Genomic DNA, 19,096 nt, shown 5'->3' on the forward strand with positions numbered 1-19,096 from the left:
GAAGAGCCTGACACAGAGGGGAATTGCAAAGATACTTTCACTCTTATTGCATATGTTTTTACTGAACTTACAAAGCTGCCAAACCAACTACTTCACTGAACCCTGAAACTGTGTGTGAGCATGTGTGCACACAGCCTTTCCCCTTACAGATGCTGTTTTCCTTATGCCACAAAGTCTGTACAGCTGCTGCGTTGTCACTTTTTTATCACTTCGCTCTATACTTTGAATCTTTTTCAAGTGTCTTCTTCCTTCTAAGCATGGGGAAAAAAGGCATTTCTAAATATATTCAGTTAAGAATTTATATTTGAATCTAATAGCTATTTATATGTATTCCCAAAAGATGCTATTGTGTGTAAGGCAAAATACCAGAAGTGATGAAGACAGGTATTGATTATCACCCCCAAAAAGGCTGGAAGGAAACAGCAGAAGCTGTCCAGCTGAAATCTTATCAGCTCCTGCAGGGCATTCTCATTTTCATCACTGCTGCTGCTCTTTCCTTCACTTTTTTCCCCCTTAAATTTGTGTCTTGCACAGAATAGAATAATGATGCTTGGGAATTAATCTCTGATACATTTTGAAAGCTCTAAAAGGTAGCCCTTCCTAGTTGTAGTATAATTCTAGTCTGAAGATAGAGGTAGAATGGAAGAACTAGGTCTGAGATTTTAATCACCCTCATTTTGCTCTCATATTATAATATCTTTATATATTTTAAAACTTATTGGTAATAATTGCTATGATTTTGTATTATGTTATACTTGGAACAGATTCCAAGGGTCGGTAATTCCATGTCCATGTTCATTGCCTTATCAACTGAATGTGTTTTGATCTCTATCTTTGGGACAAAGGGATTAATTTTGTAGTGTGATTGTTTTATTTCCCCTTTATCATGTTAGACCTGCTGAACATAGAAGATGTAGAACAAATCAACAAAGAAAGGTAGAACGTAAAATTTTATAGTTGTGTAGTTAGAAAAAAATTGAATATGACAAAAAAATTCTGGGGCTGGCTAAAAGACAGTCTTTTCACAGAAAAACATGGAGTTATGGTCTGTGTGCATTGCTGTAACAAAGGTCTAAAATAGACTGAGGCTCTTGGGGCAGCCTGGATTTCTCCATCCCAGTCTGTTTCCTGCTCATTTGAAGGTTGTACCGACAGCAAGGCCAGTCTATGTGTTCCCAAAAATGCACAAACACAGACACAGCTCATTCATGTGCTTGGATACAGATCAACACAGAGTATTCATTGCCTTTGTTGCCACCTACACAGGAACATGAAAAACACAGGCCAGGCCTGTGCCTTGTCTCCAAACTCTCTCTGCCTTGATGTCCAGCCACTCTTATATTTGCAAAGCCCCCAATCCTTGGCTATAAATCCACCTAGAACTGTTGCCCTGGTTATTTGCCTCCCTATCTCCAGCCTGGGTTGGTATTTTTGCAGTTTCTGGTTTGTTCCAGCTTGACAGCTACTGCAGCTTGATTGAAGTCCTTATTTCTCATGCATCTTAAGCCCTGCACTGGACCTTAAGTCCTCACAGAATCCAAACCCAGAACCTAAGCCCTGCTTATCCTGTCTCCAGTCTCACATCTTTGCAGGACTTACTGCTGAGTGAAACATCAAGTTTGCTTGTGAATGACACTAAGCAGAGAGAAAAGTCACACAGGAAATAGCTTGATGTAGTTTGGTAAAACTGCAGTTATTAGGGACAGGACTCGCTAGAGAACTCTACTGAGCAACAGTTTGCTTGCAAACAGCCTTTCTTTTTTTCTTTTTATATTACCCCTCCTGTCCACTTCTCATGCTTATTTCTCCTCAGTTAACTTGATTCTTTCTCCCATTCCCAAAAACTGCTTAAAACACCCCATAAATTGTGGAGGGTACCACAGCCACCCCTGCACTGAAATCAGTCATTGCTATGACACAGTAATTCACCCCATCTTATCAGTTCTGCAGGACTTGGAATGGTTCCTTCACTCACCTATCATTCAGGAACCTGAGAGTTCTGTCTTTGGTATTGTCTTCACTATCTCCTCTTTGTTAGGGTTTGTGTTTCTGACTGTGATTTATTGCTTTTTCTGTCTCTTGTCCTTGCTTTTATGCTGAGTAGTCTTTAACCAGGTAGCCAGTCAAGCCCAATGTCTTTACTTGCCAGGTTTTCTTGTTGCAGCAGCAATTTAGTATCAATTCACATTTCATCTGTTCTTTAAAAGCCAAAACAAAGCCAAGGGGAAATCATAAATCTGGCTGTATGATGAACCCCAGCCAAGATGACAGAAATGTGTATTCCTGCTTCCTTGTGTAATAATACAGACTCAGTACTAATTTTACTAAGGCACCTTTTTTCCCCCTTGGATGTCACTGTGAGCCTGATGTGTGCATCTGGCCAGGAAGGAATAAAGCAGGATGCAGTAAGATTTCAGATGGGTTTGTGTGTACAGCTGGACTGAGGTGAGGAGGAGCATTAGGCGGGAGTGGGAGTTCCTGCCCCACAAAACCAGGGATCTCTCTGTGGGATGAAGGGCTCTCTCTGTGGGATGGAGGGATCTCTCTGTGGGATGGAGGGTTCTCTCTGTGGGATGAAGGGTTCTCTCTGTGGGATGGAGGGTTCTCTCTGTGGGATGGAGGGCTCTCTCTGTGGGATGGAGGGCTCTCTCTGTGGGATGGAGGGATCTCTCTGTGGGATGAAGGGCTCTCTCTGTGGGATGAAGGGCTCTCTCTGTGGGATGGAGGGCTCTCTCTGTGGGATGGAGGGTTCTCTCTGTGGGATGGAGGGCTCTCTCTGTGGGATGGAAGGTTCTCTCTGTGGGATGGAGGGGTCTCTTCCTCGGTTTGGAATATGGTGCCAGGAATAACACAGTATTCAACTGTAGCTGTATATTTTCTGCAGTCCTTGTGGGTCCCTTGCCACAAGGACCAAAATGCAGGACCTCAGTGTGACTAAGCTGAAGAGGAAAGGAAATGAGTTTCAATGTGAGGAGAGAGGCAGGATGGAAGGAACAGCACAAGTGGCTGAGGTGCACTGGGAAGCTTTTCAGTTCAAGGTCATAAATATGAATCTTTCCCAAGCTGGCAGTGACCAAAAGCCCAAACTGTCTGAAAGCAGCATCACCCAGTAATGACAGAGATTGGAAGCAAGAGAATAGAAAGGCATGAAAAGCTTTTGAAAGTGCCCTTGTGGGCTAATACTGTTACACCAGTGAATAAGTCTCTTGAAGGCTGTGAGTCTGTGGCCATTTATCTGGTAGGCTTGCTATTCATCTCCTTTGAGTGTAGTGTAAATGCACTGTATTAGGGTCATGATGAGAGCAAACCTAAAACGTTTAAATATTAGAAATGGGTTAGCCAGCTGTCCAGCAGGAAGGTACAGACTATTGCAAGCCAAACACAAAGAAAGCAAGGAAACAAAAGATAACATTTGGAAAAAGGTGTCTGCACCGAGACTTGTGATCTTTCAATCAAGTCTGCTAAGGAGGAGGGATTGTTCAATGCCATTTAAGACAGATTTTCTCTTGCAAAATGAAGATAGAATATTCAGTATTCTTTTAGAAAGTCTTCTTTCTGCTTGCAAAATATTTTATGGACACAAAAAGCAGGAATGTACAGAAACAAAATCATTTCTAGATTCCTCAAAAGTTTAAAATGTTGATAATAGGGATTTTTCATAGAAGTAACTAAGGATAATTTGTGCTGCTTCCATTTCTGAAGTCTGAAGAAGGAAATATTGAGAGAACACAAAGTAGAAAAAAGGGGTTGGAATATAAGACTCGTAGGATATTTTAGTATTGAAATAGATAAAATTATCTAAATTATCCTGCCTTAACATTGCTAAAGAGAAAATGAGATCAGGTTGAGGATCTTGCAAGAAGAATTGACAAGTCCCAGACATTTGTTCATAGTTCATAATTGAAATGACATCTCTCATATCTGCCTGTGTCGAGGGTCTGAAATCTGTGTCCAAATCCAGGCAGCAGTTTGACTTTCAGAGTTTGTTTCTTTAGCAGAAACGGGAGAGTCAAGTCTACACCCATCATTTGGAAGTATGAAATCCATATATAAAAAAGGAGGCCTTCCTGTCTTGCCTTCCACCAGAAAAGGAAAAAAACCACTACCTTTAATAAAAAGTAAAACCCCTGAATTCATAGCCAGTGTTGAACAGGAACATTTCTCTAATTTTCAGAAGGATGGGAGAATTTCTTAGATGTGAAGTTTTAATCATAAAGGATTGGTAAAGCTTAGCTGTAATCCAACAGTATATAGCCTGGTTAAAACGAATTTAAATAAGCAAGGTACCACCGCTGATGGGAAAAAGAATGAGAGATTCTCCTCCCAATTGTGTGTTTCAGTATCTTTCAAGAACTTTAAAACAATTTTCAGAATTTTGTTATGTGGATTCCTCTCTGAATTCATTAGGATACATCTTCTTTGGAGATACACACAACCTGTATTTGCTATTCTGTTTTCTGGACAGCAGCTTTACTAAGCTTTGAAAAGAGGATGTTAGCATTTTTTAAAGCCTTTTTTCTCTTTTTTATTATATGAATCAGTGTTCTTGAAGGAGTCAAAGTTCAATCCTCCTGCTGCATTACAATGCCTTTCAGTCTAATATTAGAGAGCGAGTCCCATTTTACTTTGTAATACGGAGCCTCACTTCAGCATTAATTTCATTTGGAAAGCAGCTGCACTTATAATAGATTCCTTTAAAGAAAAATGGAAAATATACATTTATCAAATGACTTTTTTCCAGTAATGCTGCAGCAGTCTTTATTGCATCAAAGTTGTCAGCAATCAGCCCATCTTTCTGAATAAAGATGTGCCAAATCATTGAGGCAGGCTTTATATTGAATAAGCAATAAATGAATTCTGTGGTAGGAGGACAGACAGACAGTGTTTCAATATGTGTCTCAGCCTCTACAATATGATGTATTTATTTATTCCCACATCACACAGTGTTAGCAAATTTGGTTAATATTTCCTACATGTGCACAGCAAGGGACATTACATATTTTAAAATCATGCTTTTTGGAATTGTTTAGCCTAAGAGACAAGTAATAACATACAAATAAACAGTCTTTCATACGAATGAAAGATTCTTAAAATCAGCCTTAACAGCTTTATCTTTCTCTCCTTAGCCTGTCTTTCTTTTTGTCTTCCAGTGTGCTATATGACTTCCATTTTCATCAGTTTCACAGTCCAGTTCAACACAGTTGTTACTGTTTGTCTCTGGTAATCAAACCAGCATTTAAACTGAATTTTTGTTTTGGGGAGTTTTTTATATTGCTTGGGAAAATGCTAGATTCAATTGAAATGTTAATTCAATTATAATTTTTTAAGTTTAATTGTAACTATTCTGTGAACCAGAATAACCATTTTTAAGATAAGAGCCTATTGATATTATGCAGAGACACTAGAGTTAGTAATTTGATTCTTCTCTTTTTACATTAAATAAAGCGTTTATCAGAGTTGATTCTACAATTTTAATCTAACAAACATATTAAATATAAAGGACATGGAATTATTGGAGTGAGTCCAGAAGAGGCCATGAAGGTGCTCAGAGCCCCTCTGCTTTGGATACAGGCTGAGATTTTTCAGTTTGGAGAAGAGAAGGCTCTGGAGAGACCTCAGAGCCTCTTCCAGCACCTAAAGGGGCTCCAAGAGAGCTGGAGAGGGAACTTTTTACAAGGATGTGTAGTGACAGGAAAAGGGAGAATGGCTTTAACCTGAAACCAAGGAGGTTTGGCTTAGGTATGAGGAAAAAAATCCTTCCCTGTGAGAGTGGAGAGGCCCTGGCACAGGGTGCCCAGAGCAGCTGTGGCTGCCCCTGCATCCCTGGCAGTGCCCAAGGCCAGGCTGGATGGGGCTGGGAGCAGCCTGGAACAGTGGAAGGTGTCCCTGCCCATGGCAGGGGTGAGACTGAATGAGCTTTAAGGTCCCTTCCAATCCAAACTGTTGTGGGACTATAGGACCTTCAGGAACACCTATTCTTGCAGAAATTGTGATGTGGGATTAGGCAGTGGGGATGTCTTCCAGAAAAGGAAGGAAGATATTTTCAGTTATTCCTGATAACTGAAGGTTGTAAGGTTTCTATCCCTGCCTATTGCACAAACACAGAATATCAGACCATTATATGTTTATGGCAAAATCAATCTTGAAGTGTCAAAGTAAATTTGAAATTTGGACAGTATATCATATCCCTAGCATGATTTTTACCCCATTTATTTAAAAATAACAATATCACTTCATTTTCCGATATAAAATGATCCCAGGGAAATTGCACATGATAAATAGGAGCAGATTTGAAAGGGAGAGGTCGGAGATCTCTGCTCTTCCACACTTTACTTTCCTGCCTTCTTGTCAACCAAGATCAAGCCTGAGCTGGAAAATAATTCAATTATTGGTGAATATCTTATCCTATGATAAACTATATGAATCAAAGTAACTACAAACCTGTTGTAATCATCTGGTTTCAAATTCCAGTGGTGTGAGTATTTCTCTTCTGTGTTCACAGTAGGCACAGATAGCTGTAGGGATAGATACCCCCAGTAAGACAGCACTAAAATCAATGGAATTACACTGCTTGGAAATCTCGACAACTATATTGCCCTAGGTGTCTTTCATCTCTGTAGAGCTGAGAATCCTGATATCTTCAGTTTAATGTGTGCTGGCTAAGCCTTGCAGCAAAACACTCAGGATTTGCAGCAGCAATCAGGAAACCCCACAATTAGGGTAAAGCTCTGTTGCTAGCTGTCTTCTAGGTTGCCACATACTACAGATCCAGCAAATACCATACACTGCTTTTTACTGGATGATGTAAATGAGCAGGCAGTTAGAAAGGCCAGAATTCATTGAAGCTATTCTGTTCCCAAACTTACACTTTCCCAAAATTTTTATGCAAAGCTTCAGCTATAGCTTCTTCCTCAATGATCTTCAAAACCTAGAAATTAAAAGAAAAAATATCTCCCCTACCAAAAAAATACCCAACTCCTTTGGTCAGAGCTGTGTGAGACTGACTGATATAAATGATCTTACCTCCCTGGGGAAGTATCTCTTTCCTTAATTAAGAGCATAGCCACTTTCCTGATATACTGGTATCTAGAAATTCTCTTGGACATGTCCATCAGCAGGATTAGGGAGACAGTGTGTCTGCATAAGTCATTTGGGGTTTGCAAAGAGGAACAACCACTTCTTAAATAATGCATAAAAAATCACATGTGAATTATTAAAAAAGCAGATAAGCACAGATGCAATCATAACTATTATACAGAATATATTGCACATGTTCTATACTACATCTGTAGAAGACATATGTATATGTACATACATACATATACAAAATACACATCTATATATAAAGTAGTAGATAGAATCACAAAATATCCTGAGTTGGAAGGGACCCACAAGGTGGACATATGTGTGTGTGTGTGTATATATATGTATGTATGTATGTATGTATATATATATATAAATATATATCTATGTGTGTGTATGTGTGTGAAATCATGGGCATTTGCTTTCACCATTGAATTGCTTCAAGGATTTTGCAGGGCTCAGAGATGCAAGAATGGTTTGCCAGCTTGTTTCATAGAGAACAAATGTGTGATATTGAAATGCCATTGGTGGAGCAGGCTTCAGCCAGGTACATCCAGACCAAGTTACCTTGGAAGGAAGGAGTGCATTTGATCTGTGTTCATGTCATTGAAGCAGTCAAACAAAGTAGAAGTATGTATTATGTCTCTCTGCATGACATGTGTAAATACATTGGGAGATTCAGTCTGGTTGATAGCTAGATGCTTAGGGACAGAGAAATGGAAATTAATAATCTATTTAATTTGAGCATCTTCAAAATGCAGATGAATTAAGAACTGATTTGCCTCTTGCTTGAAAAGATGTGGATCTTCCTCTGTTAAAGCTCCCTAAGGCATGACTATATTAACCTCAGATTTCAGATTTCTAAAAAGCACTCTGTCAGCAATGATGAGAACAGTTGAAATTCAAAACAGCCCCTACTCTTGCAAACCTTGGTCAAGAAAAACCTATGACAACCTTAGACAAGGGATGAATGATATTTGAGGGATCTTTTAGCTTTTGTCTGTCTTCCATTTCCCCAGCCCCACTCTTACCCCACTGAGAGCCAAGGCCAGAGGGATTTCTCTTTGTGATGGAGGTTGGAGCATCATTTGCAGATCAAATTCCCATCCTTTTTGGATAATGCAGGAGGATTCCCTTCATCCTCCATGGGCAGAACAATTCCTCAGCCAAGTCTAACATCTTCCTGAGCCCATCTCTCCAGGGTCTCACGGACTCCCTGTGACTGAGCTCTGACAGCAAATCTATCCCAGTCATTTACTCGGGACACAAATGCCACGGCACAGCCCTTCCTCTCCTCTCTTATTTGCACAGCTTTGTCGCTGGACACAGACAGCAAGGATGAGCTGTCCCTTGGGTCAGCTGTCCCTGCTGTCCCCTGCAGCTCCTCGTGCTTGCCCTGTGACTGTGTCACTGCAAAGCTGGAACCCCCCGTGTCACCAAGACACCCAAACACAGCCCCACGCGAGCTGCCAGGACAAAAGTTTGCTTTATTTTGTGTGAAGAGTAACTCAGATCAAAGGAATGTTTTAGCTGGGCTTTATTCTGTACCATAACTCAGACTCCTCACACTTCAGCTTACAAATGCCTGCTTTCTTTTCCAGTGCTGTTAGTAGAAAAGCAGAATATCATACCAAGGTTTCTAGTCACGGCAGGTTTTGTGTTCTCTGGCTTAAGGAAAAACTCTGAAACTTGTTTTACATTCCTGAGAAGTAACAGTAGCTTTTATATGAAGAAATAAAAATAAGCAAATCAAGAAATTACAGAAACTTTGAATCCAAGCTTTGTAGAGCCTGTGTTTTACATAACTAATTTTTAGGTGTAATTTTTTGGCAATTCCCTGCAAGTTTTAAGCTTTTTGTGGAACTGGGGGCACATTGCACTCTTAGGTGCCAGATCTGTAGGTTGCTAGATGCAACTGAATACTATTAATTGTTCTAGAATTGGGCACAGCAAAATTGTGCCTATTAAGTTAGAAACTAAAAAGAAAAAAATCAAGCACTGACTGTGCCAGCTGATTATTGTGTTAGAAGTACAATCTGTGCTTAAGTGATTATTCCATAACATGATGATAACTGAAATAAAATATGAGTAATTTTATTTATCTCTTTATTTTACTCTCTTTTGGCAACAATTATACAAATGCAGAGGTTGAAGATTTTGAGTCAAATTTCTAATAAGCCATAACTGCTAGTCATAGTTACATTTTTTCCCCCCACTGGGAATCATGTTATGCATGTTCCCTTTTTTGAAGAAAAAACAAAAGGTTACAACAACTCCTTACGATTTTCTGCAAGTTACTATGCATCTATTATGATTGTGACACTGAAGTCTATACTCTTTTTCTGACATGAGAGGAAAAAATGTAAGTAAAATGTTGCTTTCATAAGTTTTAAAACGAGAATTCCCACAGCACTGCACAGTTAGGTCTTACATTAAGCATTTATGGCAGCTACAAATTCACAGCATGGTTTTTGAGGCAGCAAAAAAACCAGAATGAGTCCAATTGACATTTTACAGTCAGAACAAATGTTCGAAAATATACAGCTTAATATACAACTACTTATGCATTACATATTAGCCCCTTAAAATAGAACTAAACTCAGTATCATCCCTTCATGCAGTTAATTATTAGTAAATTAATTCTTTCAATCATTCTGAACATTGAAGAACATTCGATTATATAGTGCTTGCTAAATGATGGCCAAAATCTGGCTTAATTTACACTCTGGAGTCAGTGACGTTCAAGAGGTTGTGGGCAGAGTAAGAGGGCAGAGTCTGGCCCTCTTAATAATTAATAAAGCAGAACAAAAGTGAAGAGCTCATTTGGAATCTGCAAAGCTGTGTGATCCAGGAGTGTGCACCTCGGGGAGCTCAGCACTCTGCAGCCGTGTGACAGAGAGGAGAGCAGAACTCACTCCACTCCAGGGTCTTTCTTGAATAAAAATGATCTGTATGGATGTTCTGCAGTTTTACTGTCAGCCTTGGGGAATGCCTTTGATGCACTTGATTAGGGAACAAGATCTCAACCTTGTAGACTCAGTAAGATCTTCACATGTTTAAATACAGATAATTAGTCTCAGTTCTCTCCCTTTTTTTTCTATTTTTTTAACTTTCATCTTCATGATTTTGGTTTGAGTGGGTATTTTTTCCCCTTTCTTACCCTATTCATTGATTATTAATGTTTGTTTAAATGCCAGCACAGTGCCCTGTTCCTAATTTATGCACTATAAATGACCATGTCTAATTTTTATTTTGGAATATAAGTTGAAGCATATTTTTAGAAGGATTTTAATAGGGAGTAGAAAATTCCTTCACATCTCTCTATGCAGTGCAGTGGAGTGAAGTGCAGAGATGCCTGGTGGAGCTGCAAGCATGCTGACATGGAAATGTCCCACTGAGCTCGTGGCTCAGGAGCAAGGACAAGGTGGGAAGAGCTGTGTGCTCACACAACCTGCACAGAGGAGAGGCTTCTGCTGGGCTCCAGGTTTGCTGCGTGTTCAGCAGGATGAATTTGCTGTGCTGTGCTCAGTTCCATGGCACAGCTCCCAGGGATGTGCTCCAAGCAAAGTGGGCAGCAGGTCAGGGGGAGCAGTCACCCTGGGCAGGGCCAACAGGATGGATTCCATTATCTCAAATGTCTCAAAATGGTGTGATGAGCCCTGGGCTTCAGGATCTGATTATCCATCATGCTTTGGCCTACACACTTATTTTAGTTTATGATTCTTTTCTGTCCTAAAAGATGGCATATTCTACTAAATCAGCACATTAGTTTAGCTATGGGGCTGGGTAAATATGTGTGGCTGAGCCATTTTTTTTTCTATTATCATGGATGAAAGCTTGATTTTGAGCCTTATTAAACATAGTTTTGCTCTGATTATGCAGCTCTAAAGAGGCATTGGTCCAAGGTAAATGTTGGTCAAAGTGTATTCCACCATATCTGGAAGATATTCTGGTAGTTTTCATTCTCTCTGTTGGCAGCATTATTATTGACTGGTTTATATTATTTAACTAAGTATTTACCCATTTTCCATATCTGTAAATGAATTCTCTTTCTCAGACAGGTGTTGCAAAGACAATTTACTTGCTTATCTCATGCTTCAAACCTCATATGATAGAAAAGGTTATTTTAGTCTATTTGCTGTTTTTCAGTATGTGCCCATTTTATGTATGAGAGGAACAGGATCACAGACAGATTCAGAAGTCTGGCATGCTGCTGTTCGAGAAATTTTTTATGAAGTCATTTGAAAATTATTTTTTAGGCATTGTACACTCTGTTAATTCTATGCCAGATCATTATACAAGGAATGTAACAGGAGTTCCCTGTGTATATTTGTCCAAATTCCTTGTCCTGCTTTAGTGTTGAGATGTCAAATGCACAGATCAATGTCTTACCTTTAATCGCTCTACAGTGGCACAGGCTAAAAGGAAACACACCCTTCCTCCCCCCCAGAAAAAACCAAGGAAAACTGCTGTTTGTGTTCTGCTCTGGTGCACCAGTTCAAAATGGCTTTCTGTCTCACTCCACTGGTTTCTTGGAGGTGGGGATTGATCTGAGAATCTCGTGCATGATATGTTTGAAATATTTATCTGAGGTTGAACTGTCAGGTGGTGTCCAAGTCACTCATTACTAGGCAGCAGGGGGAGGTTGTGCTGTCAGGGAGTTACCATTTTCATAACCTACAGCTCTGTGTATTTATGTGCAGCGTGGTCTGTGCTTTAATGAATTTGGCAATGGGAAGAGATCATTGCAAGGCTTTTGATTTAAATGCTGAAAGTTGCAACCTGAAGGTAACAATAAGTGATACCCAAACAATATCTGTAATATTCAGGGTCTTTGTTTTCTTATTTTTAGATGCACAATTGTTCTTAGTTTTTATTTTTCTTTTCTTTTCTTCTTTTTCTCTTGCCTTAAGATTTTTAGTCTCTAAATATGTCAGTGACTGGCTTGCAACCCAGTATAATTGGTACCTGGTAAATGACCTGTGTTTTGTTTCTTGCTCTGAATCCTGCCTGATCTACCTGAGCTGAGTGAAACATGCCTTCAGGGTGCTACAAACTTTGCCATGATCAAAGAACTGAGGGCTTTTCTCATGGTGCACCCAGGCACCAATAAACACTCGTCTTACCTCCTACAAATTGTAAGTTCAGCTTTGCTGCAGATTATTAGTATGAAATAAACCATCGGGTGAAATCAGACATGTCATTTTTCCTGTTGTGTTCCTTCTCTTGTGCCAACATTATGCCATCATACAATAGTACAGTGCTATGTAAAGCCCAGAATGAAAGGTTTCATTATATTTTAAATTCCAGGAGTGTGACAGACATTTTTACATTATACAAACTACCTAAAATTTTAGTTCTTAAACGTTTTTATTGTCTGAAAGGCACATCTTGTAACTGTGGGATAGGAATGTTATCTTTAGGTCAAATTACTGTGTGCTGAAGCATGACCCAATTTTCAGTTTAATGTGAATCCTATTTTTGGTTGTGCAAAAAAAATATAAGAAATACCCATTGACTGTGAGGTGCTTATTTCAGTTTTATTAAAGAGTTGCTGATTGCAAGTTATGGGATGCTATAAAATTGAAACTGCCTTATTTAAAAGCATTCTCTCTTGTGGAATGGGATAAAGGTTGATTTTGTAGCTGTGTAGATATTCTGTGAGGTTATTTAGATAGTAGTTCTTCATCTGCAGATATTTTCTGTCCTTTCCCTTAAATAAAAGTCCTGACACTTTTACATTTCGACAGTTAATCTTTAATTCTTCACCATACCAATTAACTGCAAACTATTAGAGAAACAATAAGCCATGAATCATCAGCTACAAGTAGGAAGAGTTTAACAGTCAAGAAATTGAACATTTCTTAATCTTATATACCCTCAACATCAAAGTGAATAAATCTGAGGTTAAAAAGAAAGGCTATCTGATTCCCCACTGCTTTAGGAAACAACTTATTTCTTTCTCTCTTGTTCGCCTGCCAATACACCACAAAAAAAGGAAGGATCTGATTCTGTGATCCTTGATTTGTACAAGAAGCTTCTATTTCTCTATCAGCCACACTAAGCAGAATATAATATTAATGGAAATTATCCACAATACACAAAGTTCATGAGAACAAACACCCTACTTCTGTAAACTTCAAATTCTTTGGAGAGTCCTCTCAAAACGGAATACACCCTTTTCAAGGGTATTATATGAGGCAGTACAGCTATTCAATTAGGAGCCTTTCAATCCTTTAAAATCTTGTATTCTGCCTAACTAGGAACATATAAATATCTTCAGCTCTCACAGACTTACTCTTCTGTCAGAAGTTATGCTGGGGTTCATGGATGCTGCTGGATCAGAGCCAGACCCTCCTGCATCTTGCAGAACAAAGTTGTGAGATCAAAAGGCTGAAGAAATGTCTGTGGTCAGAATTGCACGGGCACTGGGCTGCTTCATCTTAAACCTTTTGAAATGATTGGTTAGTGCAGCGCTTCCTAAATACTGCAGAAGGGCCTGTAGAGAGAATAGTTCAGGGCATATTCAGCAGTAAAACAGCTGCCACCAGCTAAACACAATTGGAGGCTGAGCATCTACAGAACGCCAGCTGCTTCTAGAGCAGGAGGCTGCCTTTCACACAGGGCAAACACAGGGAGAGTTTCACTAATGGGGTGTCTGTGAGTCAGGATTTCTATACAGCCTTGCAGAGCATTTCACCCTAATAGGCTCCTGCAATGGAGCTGAATTTCAGATCCCTGGGAATGCTCTGCCTGCTTGGAACTTCGTTAAAATTCTGAGTGAAGCAGGCTCAGATTTGGATTTCTGCACCTGCTCACGAGATTGGTAAGCAGAGGTAGGCTGGATATTCTGGAAGATATTTTTCTGTGGGAAAATACTTCCTCATCAAAAGTGACAGTCTGAAGGAGAAAGGAGTAAATGAAAAAGACTGTCTCAAACCTAAATTTGGAAATATTCTCAATTGCTAGAAGATATTGTACAAATGGCTTGAAAAAGCCTCACATCTGTAAAAATGATCCATTTTATTGGGCTTTGAATATTTGATAGGAGGTAGCTTAATTCAGAGTAATTTCTTATTCATAATCCATTCCTAATTTGCCTAATTAGCATATTTTACAGATGTCTCTGCAAACACTAACAAAATATTCAGTCCAATGTTGAAGTACAAGATTGAATTTAGTAGCTGACATAGCAAACAAATATCAGTAGCATCCATCTAGATACTTCATGAACAAATGGTAAAACTTCTAATTTTATGTGGTTTATATATTTTTAGTTTTGATGGTAAGAGTTTCAGACAACTGTAGTGTTACTGAACCAGTCCTGGTTCCTAACCATTCTCTTTCCTTTCTCTATTTTTAGCATAATTCTAGGAAATTCTGTTTCCTTGCTCAGGTATTCCAGAAAAAAATTACCCACATTTAATCCAAAACCTACAGGAATCAATAAAATTCTGCTATCATTCTTTTTTCCATGAATTTTGTGCCAATAGTACTTCCTCTATACCACCAAAGCTTCTAACGTGTTTAACTAAATTAAACAGATTTATTCAAATTGTATTCTATATCATTAGGAGTAATGAATAGCTAAAACTCCTACTCTGTTGGAAATGCAGAACTGGTTAATTCAAATTTCAATATCAACAATGCTGCTATAAGGGAAACAAGTAAAAACTGTTAAAGGGCAAGTTAGTAAGTAACAAGTAAACAATAGGTAAAATTGTTCAGGATCTTCATGTGATATCATTGTACAAAGATAAAAGTAAATGCTGAGATACAATTTTATCTGCATTCAGTTACTAATTTACTATCACACTAGACATGAATCAGAATGAAAACACTTTCTTCTGATCAGAATGATTGCAATCAATGCACAGTCCTGGAAGGGGACTGAAAAATTCTACTGGACCATCCATGATCTGAGGGCAGAATTTCCAGTCTGATACTTCCTTTCTGTGAAATTTCCTCACAATTGATATGTTTTCAAGAAGTCTATCAATTTGAAAGAACAAAGACTTTTTTTAATCAAGAAACCTCAATGATCTATTTTTTCAATTTTCTGTGAGAATACCCGTAATCACTTCTACTTCAAAACTAGTCAGTAGATATTGGGAGGGAGTTTCAAAAGCTTTGAAAGGAGTTGAAAAGAGGAGTGACAAGGTGATGTGAAGGGTTTGAAGCAATCTGTATTTACAGGAATTCTTTGCAATGCAAATCCAGCAGGAAGGAGTGGGTTGTTACAGATTCTCCCAGGCCAGTGGTTTCTATAGCCAGGGATTCAAGCAGCTCATATTGTCCTTGATCTCTACTGCAGCTTTTCTAGCTCAGTATCCTGAGAACCTTGCCCATGCTCAAGCCCACTCTGTTCCATGGTGAGCTGTCCCACCTAGCATGAGCACAAAATTAGAGCAGGGCACTATTCCTTTTCTTTTCCTGTCTGAAAATAGTAGGCTGTGGTTATAATTAGGAGATTATGAAAAAGAAGGAAGAATAACTCATATAAAGAGATACAGAAGTAGTCAGTGTGCTGTCAGTGTACTTTAAAATTCTGGAAGAATAATTTCCATAAAATTGGAGGAAAGGGAGGAGAAGTTGGAGAGTGTCTGTGCAGTGAGGACATGCTGCTGAAACACTCAAGTGCCATTTGGAAACACATTGAGAACTGAGCTGGGAACTTCCAGTCTTAGGTAAAGAATGTCACATTTTGTGTCAAAACAGAAAAAAACCTCTCCCCTTTTCCATCTCACTTTATATGGAGCTGCCATCTAAACTACAAGTGATTCTCCTAGCAATCTTTTAATGGGGATTTATAGAATAAGTGGAAGGGCACATCAAAGAATACTACAGACTAATTTGGAGTTATCAGCAGTTTTAAAATGTTGATCCCTCATGTCAGTCCTTTGCCTTTCTGAACAATGGGCTTATTCTCTGTTGAACTGTGAAACTGAATAACTTTTTGAAATCTATAACTGATATTTCATTTATCTGTGGTCGTACTTTTGTATGGGAAACTCATGAAACAAACTTGAGTGAAATACTTTCCCCTCTTTAAAATATATAATTATAAGAACTTTATATTTCATTTATCCTGGAAGTTGAATAACAACAGCACTCCTCTAAAAGCATTTACATTTGAAAGAACAGACTTGAAATTTTGATGCCCATTTCATATACCTTTACATCTCAAAGAACACTGAATTTTAACGTAAAAGTCAATTTTAATCAGAATATCTTCCACCGTTATTGTTATTTTTCCTTTTATGTATTTGAAGACAGTTATATATGTACATACAGTTCTTTCCTGCATGTATAAAACAATTGAAACCTAGATATATTCTTTAGTGGCTTTTTGGCTTTTTGGGGTTTTTTTTTCTGAGTTACAGTTTTCATTTCTGCCACTTTTTACTAGATTTTTCAGCTCTCCACTGCCCATAACAATCTGGACAATATCTTCAAACTTTTTAAGGGGCAGAAACAGTATCCATCTAGAGCATTATTCTGTGGCTTGGTAATCAGTGATTGTTTTGTTGTTTTTTTGTTTGTTTCTTTCTGATTATTTCTTCTTGTTTGCTATTTATGAAAAAGTTTTTTAAGTTGCATGGATTTTTTTGACTACTGTTTGTTGCATGGAAAGTCCAGCACTTTACATAGGGAAAATAATTCCCTAGCTCAACTTCTAGTTTGAACCTTAAACTGAAACCCTTTTTGTGTGGTGAGGAACTTCATCTTAATTCCCCAACTAATGCCATATTTGCACTGGATTTTTGTTTTGTTTTGTTTTGTTTTGGTTTTTTAAGAGGTTACTGCCTTATATTGAGAGAAAATACTGATTTACTGAATTGTTGACTCTGGGGTATTACTCTGGTCACAGAAGAATTCCTGGTTTTCAGTTCTGGAATTCAACATCTTCTAGTTATGCAGTAAGAAATTACATTTTTAAGATATAATGCAATTACACTTTTCATCAACACTGGTATTACAACTTTTAAGGCTTTCTGAAGAGTGATGTAGGTAGTTGGCCTGAGATGTAGAGCTACCCACTGCTATTCAAGGAATAAAGACAAAAAGCTTTAGTCCACGTGTTTAGGAAATAACACTTTTCTGGTTTAGTTAAAAGCGGATATGTAGTAATACTCTGACAATTCAAAAGAAATTGTCACCTTTCTTTCTCCTGGAGTTATAAAGTGGAATTGTGCTTGTCATAAATAAGCTCTTACATATTCCCTACGTTCCAGACTACCAGAAAATTCTAAATATGTCAGTAAATAGAGAAGAGTAATGCAAGAGTTTCCACATCATGGAAGCAAATAGGAAATTGGTCTCATGAGATGTTCTCCTGATCCAGTCTGACCAATCCAAGCTTTCAACACCTGAAATCCTACATGTGGATAAAACACCATATGTTTAGTTAAAAAAAACCCCAAAAAACAAAAACACACACACAAAAAAAAACAAACCCAACAACAACAAAAAAAATCTCAGCAACCAAATGTAATAAACACAGTTGTATTTTCCATGGCAGTTACTGCAGCAATGCATGATTTAGTAAGTCCTATAGAATTAGGGTTTAGCAATATGGTTTGCCAAATACAGTATAATGCCATTTAAATCTCTCCCTTGTCTCTCCAGAATCATCTTGTTATATAGTAGCACCATGAGTGGCATTACAAGGTAAATATCATCACATTATCAGCTCCCCAAGCCTAAACTCCAATATATGAACAAAGCTGAAAATGAAGAACTGGTTTTCAGTTCTGTTTAAAAAGCTGTGCTGGTTTTGGCCGGGGTACTTTGTTGCCAGCTGGGGTTAACCACAACAAAAACAAACAAAATGAAAAAAAAAAAAAAACAAACAGAAAGGAATGCAAATGTGCAGTCAGAAGGGACTGTGCAGTTGTCATCCCTGGAATCAGCTGACTCCCACTGTGCCCCAGCATAAATAAATCTTTCTTGTTGCTGTCTTTCATTAAGTCCAGTTCACTACCTTTTTCTTTCCTTCTGCCTTCTTCAGTGTTTTCTGTTTATTTCTGTTATGCTGTTTCTAAAACAGCCCCTCAAATAGCTGAAGATGAGCAAATTGGCCTAGTTGTGAGAAAAAGTTGTTGAAAAAGATGGGGGTGGATTTTTTTCTGCTGACTTTCCATAAAGAAATGTCATGTTACCGTTCCCAGAGGGTGTCATTACATCATTGTCATGTGAATTAGCACCTACTGTTCTCAGTGGGGAATTCACATCTTCTGACTCATGTGGCTTCTTTACAAACTGGTATTGGTTACACAGGTAACTTTTGACTATTTTGGTTATTTTCTGAGCAGTCATAATGTTTATAAATTACCTATGCAGCTCCTTCAAAGTGACGCTGAGATTGAAAAGCAGTGCATTATCCCAAACTATTGCTCTTGCCATATTGATAAAGGAACATTTCTTAATCTTTGGGAAATACTGTTCAGAGAGAAGGGCACCCATTCTGGTGGATGCTCTTAGCATTTCCATTTTAGCAACCCTTTGTTGCTGTCTAACATTTGAAATAGCAAAAGTAATCAGGGGAAAAAGCATTTAATTTGTATATGTGCATAATTCTGGCCTTACAGAGGGGATTTAGAATTTAACCATATTCTGGATTATGAGAACTCAAGGGCAATGCCTACCCTTCAGTTTATACGGCTGCAAACTCCAAAATACATTTCAAACTGCTTTGTACTCTGATATCAAAGCCTGAAAACACAATGAAGCACTTGAATTTTGGTCCTTGGGGAGCACTGCTCTGCAGCCTGGGGTCCTGCACCACTTTGCAGTGATGTCTTTAGTGTGAAACAATTTGCAAGTAGGGACTCGGTGTGGAGAGGAGGGAGGGACTGTGAGCTGTGAGCACACAGACAAGAATACCCTGAGAAAGGAGGTGACAGACTGGCATTTCAACCCCGGGCCCTGGCTCAGACATTGGGTGGATATGGCTCTTATCAGCACCAAAATCGAGTTATTCCCAAAGCTGAATCTTACAGTCAAGAAGTAG

This window comes from Lonchura striata, chromosome 15 (assembly GCF_046129695.1).
Source record: "Lonchura striata isolate bLonStr1 chromosome 15, bLonStr1.mat, whole genome shotgun sequence".
Classification (NCBI taxonomy): Eukaryota; Metazoa; Chordata; class Aves; order Passeriformes; family Estrildidae; genus Lonchura; species Lonchura striata.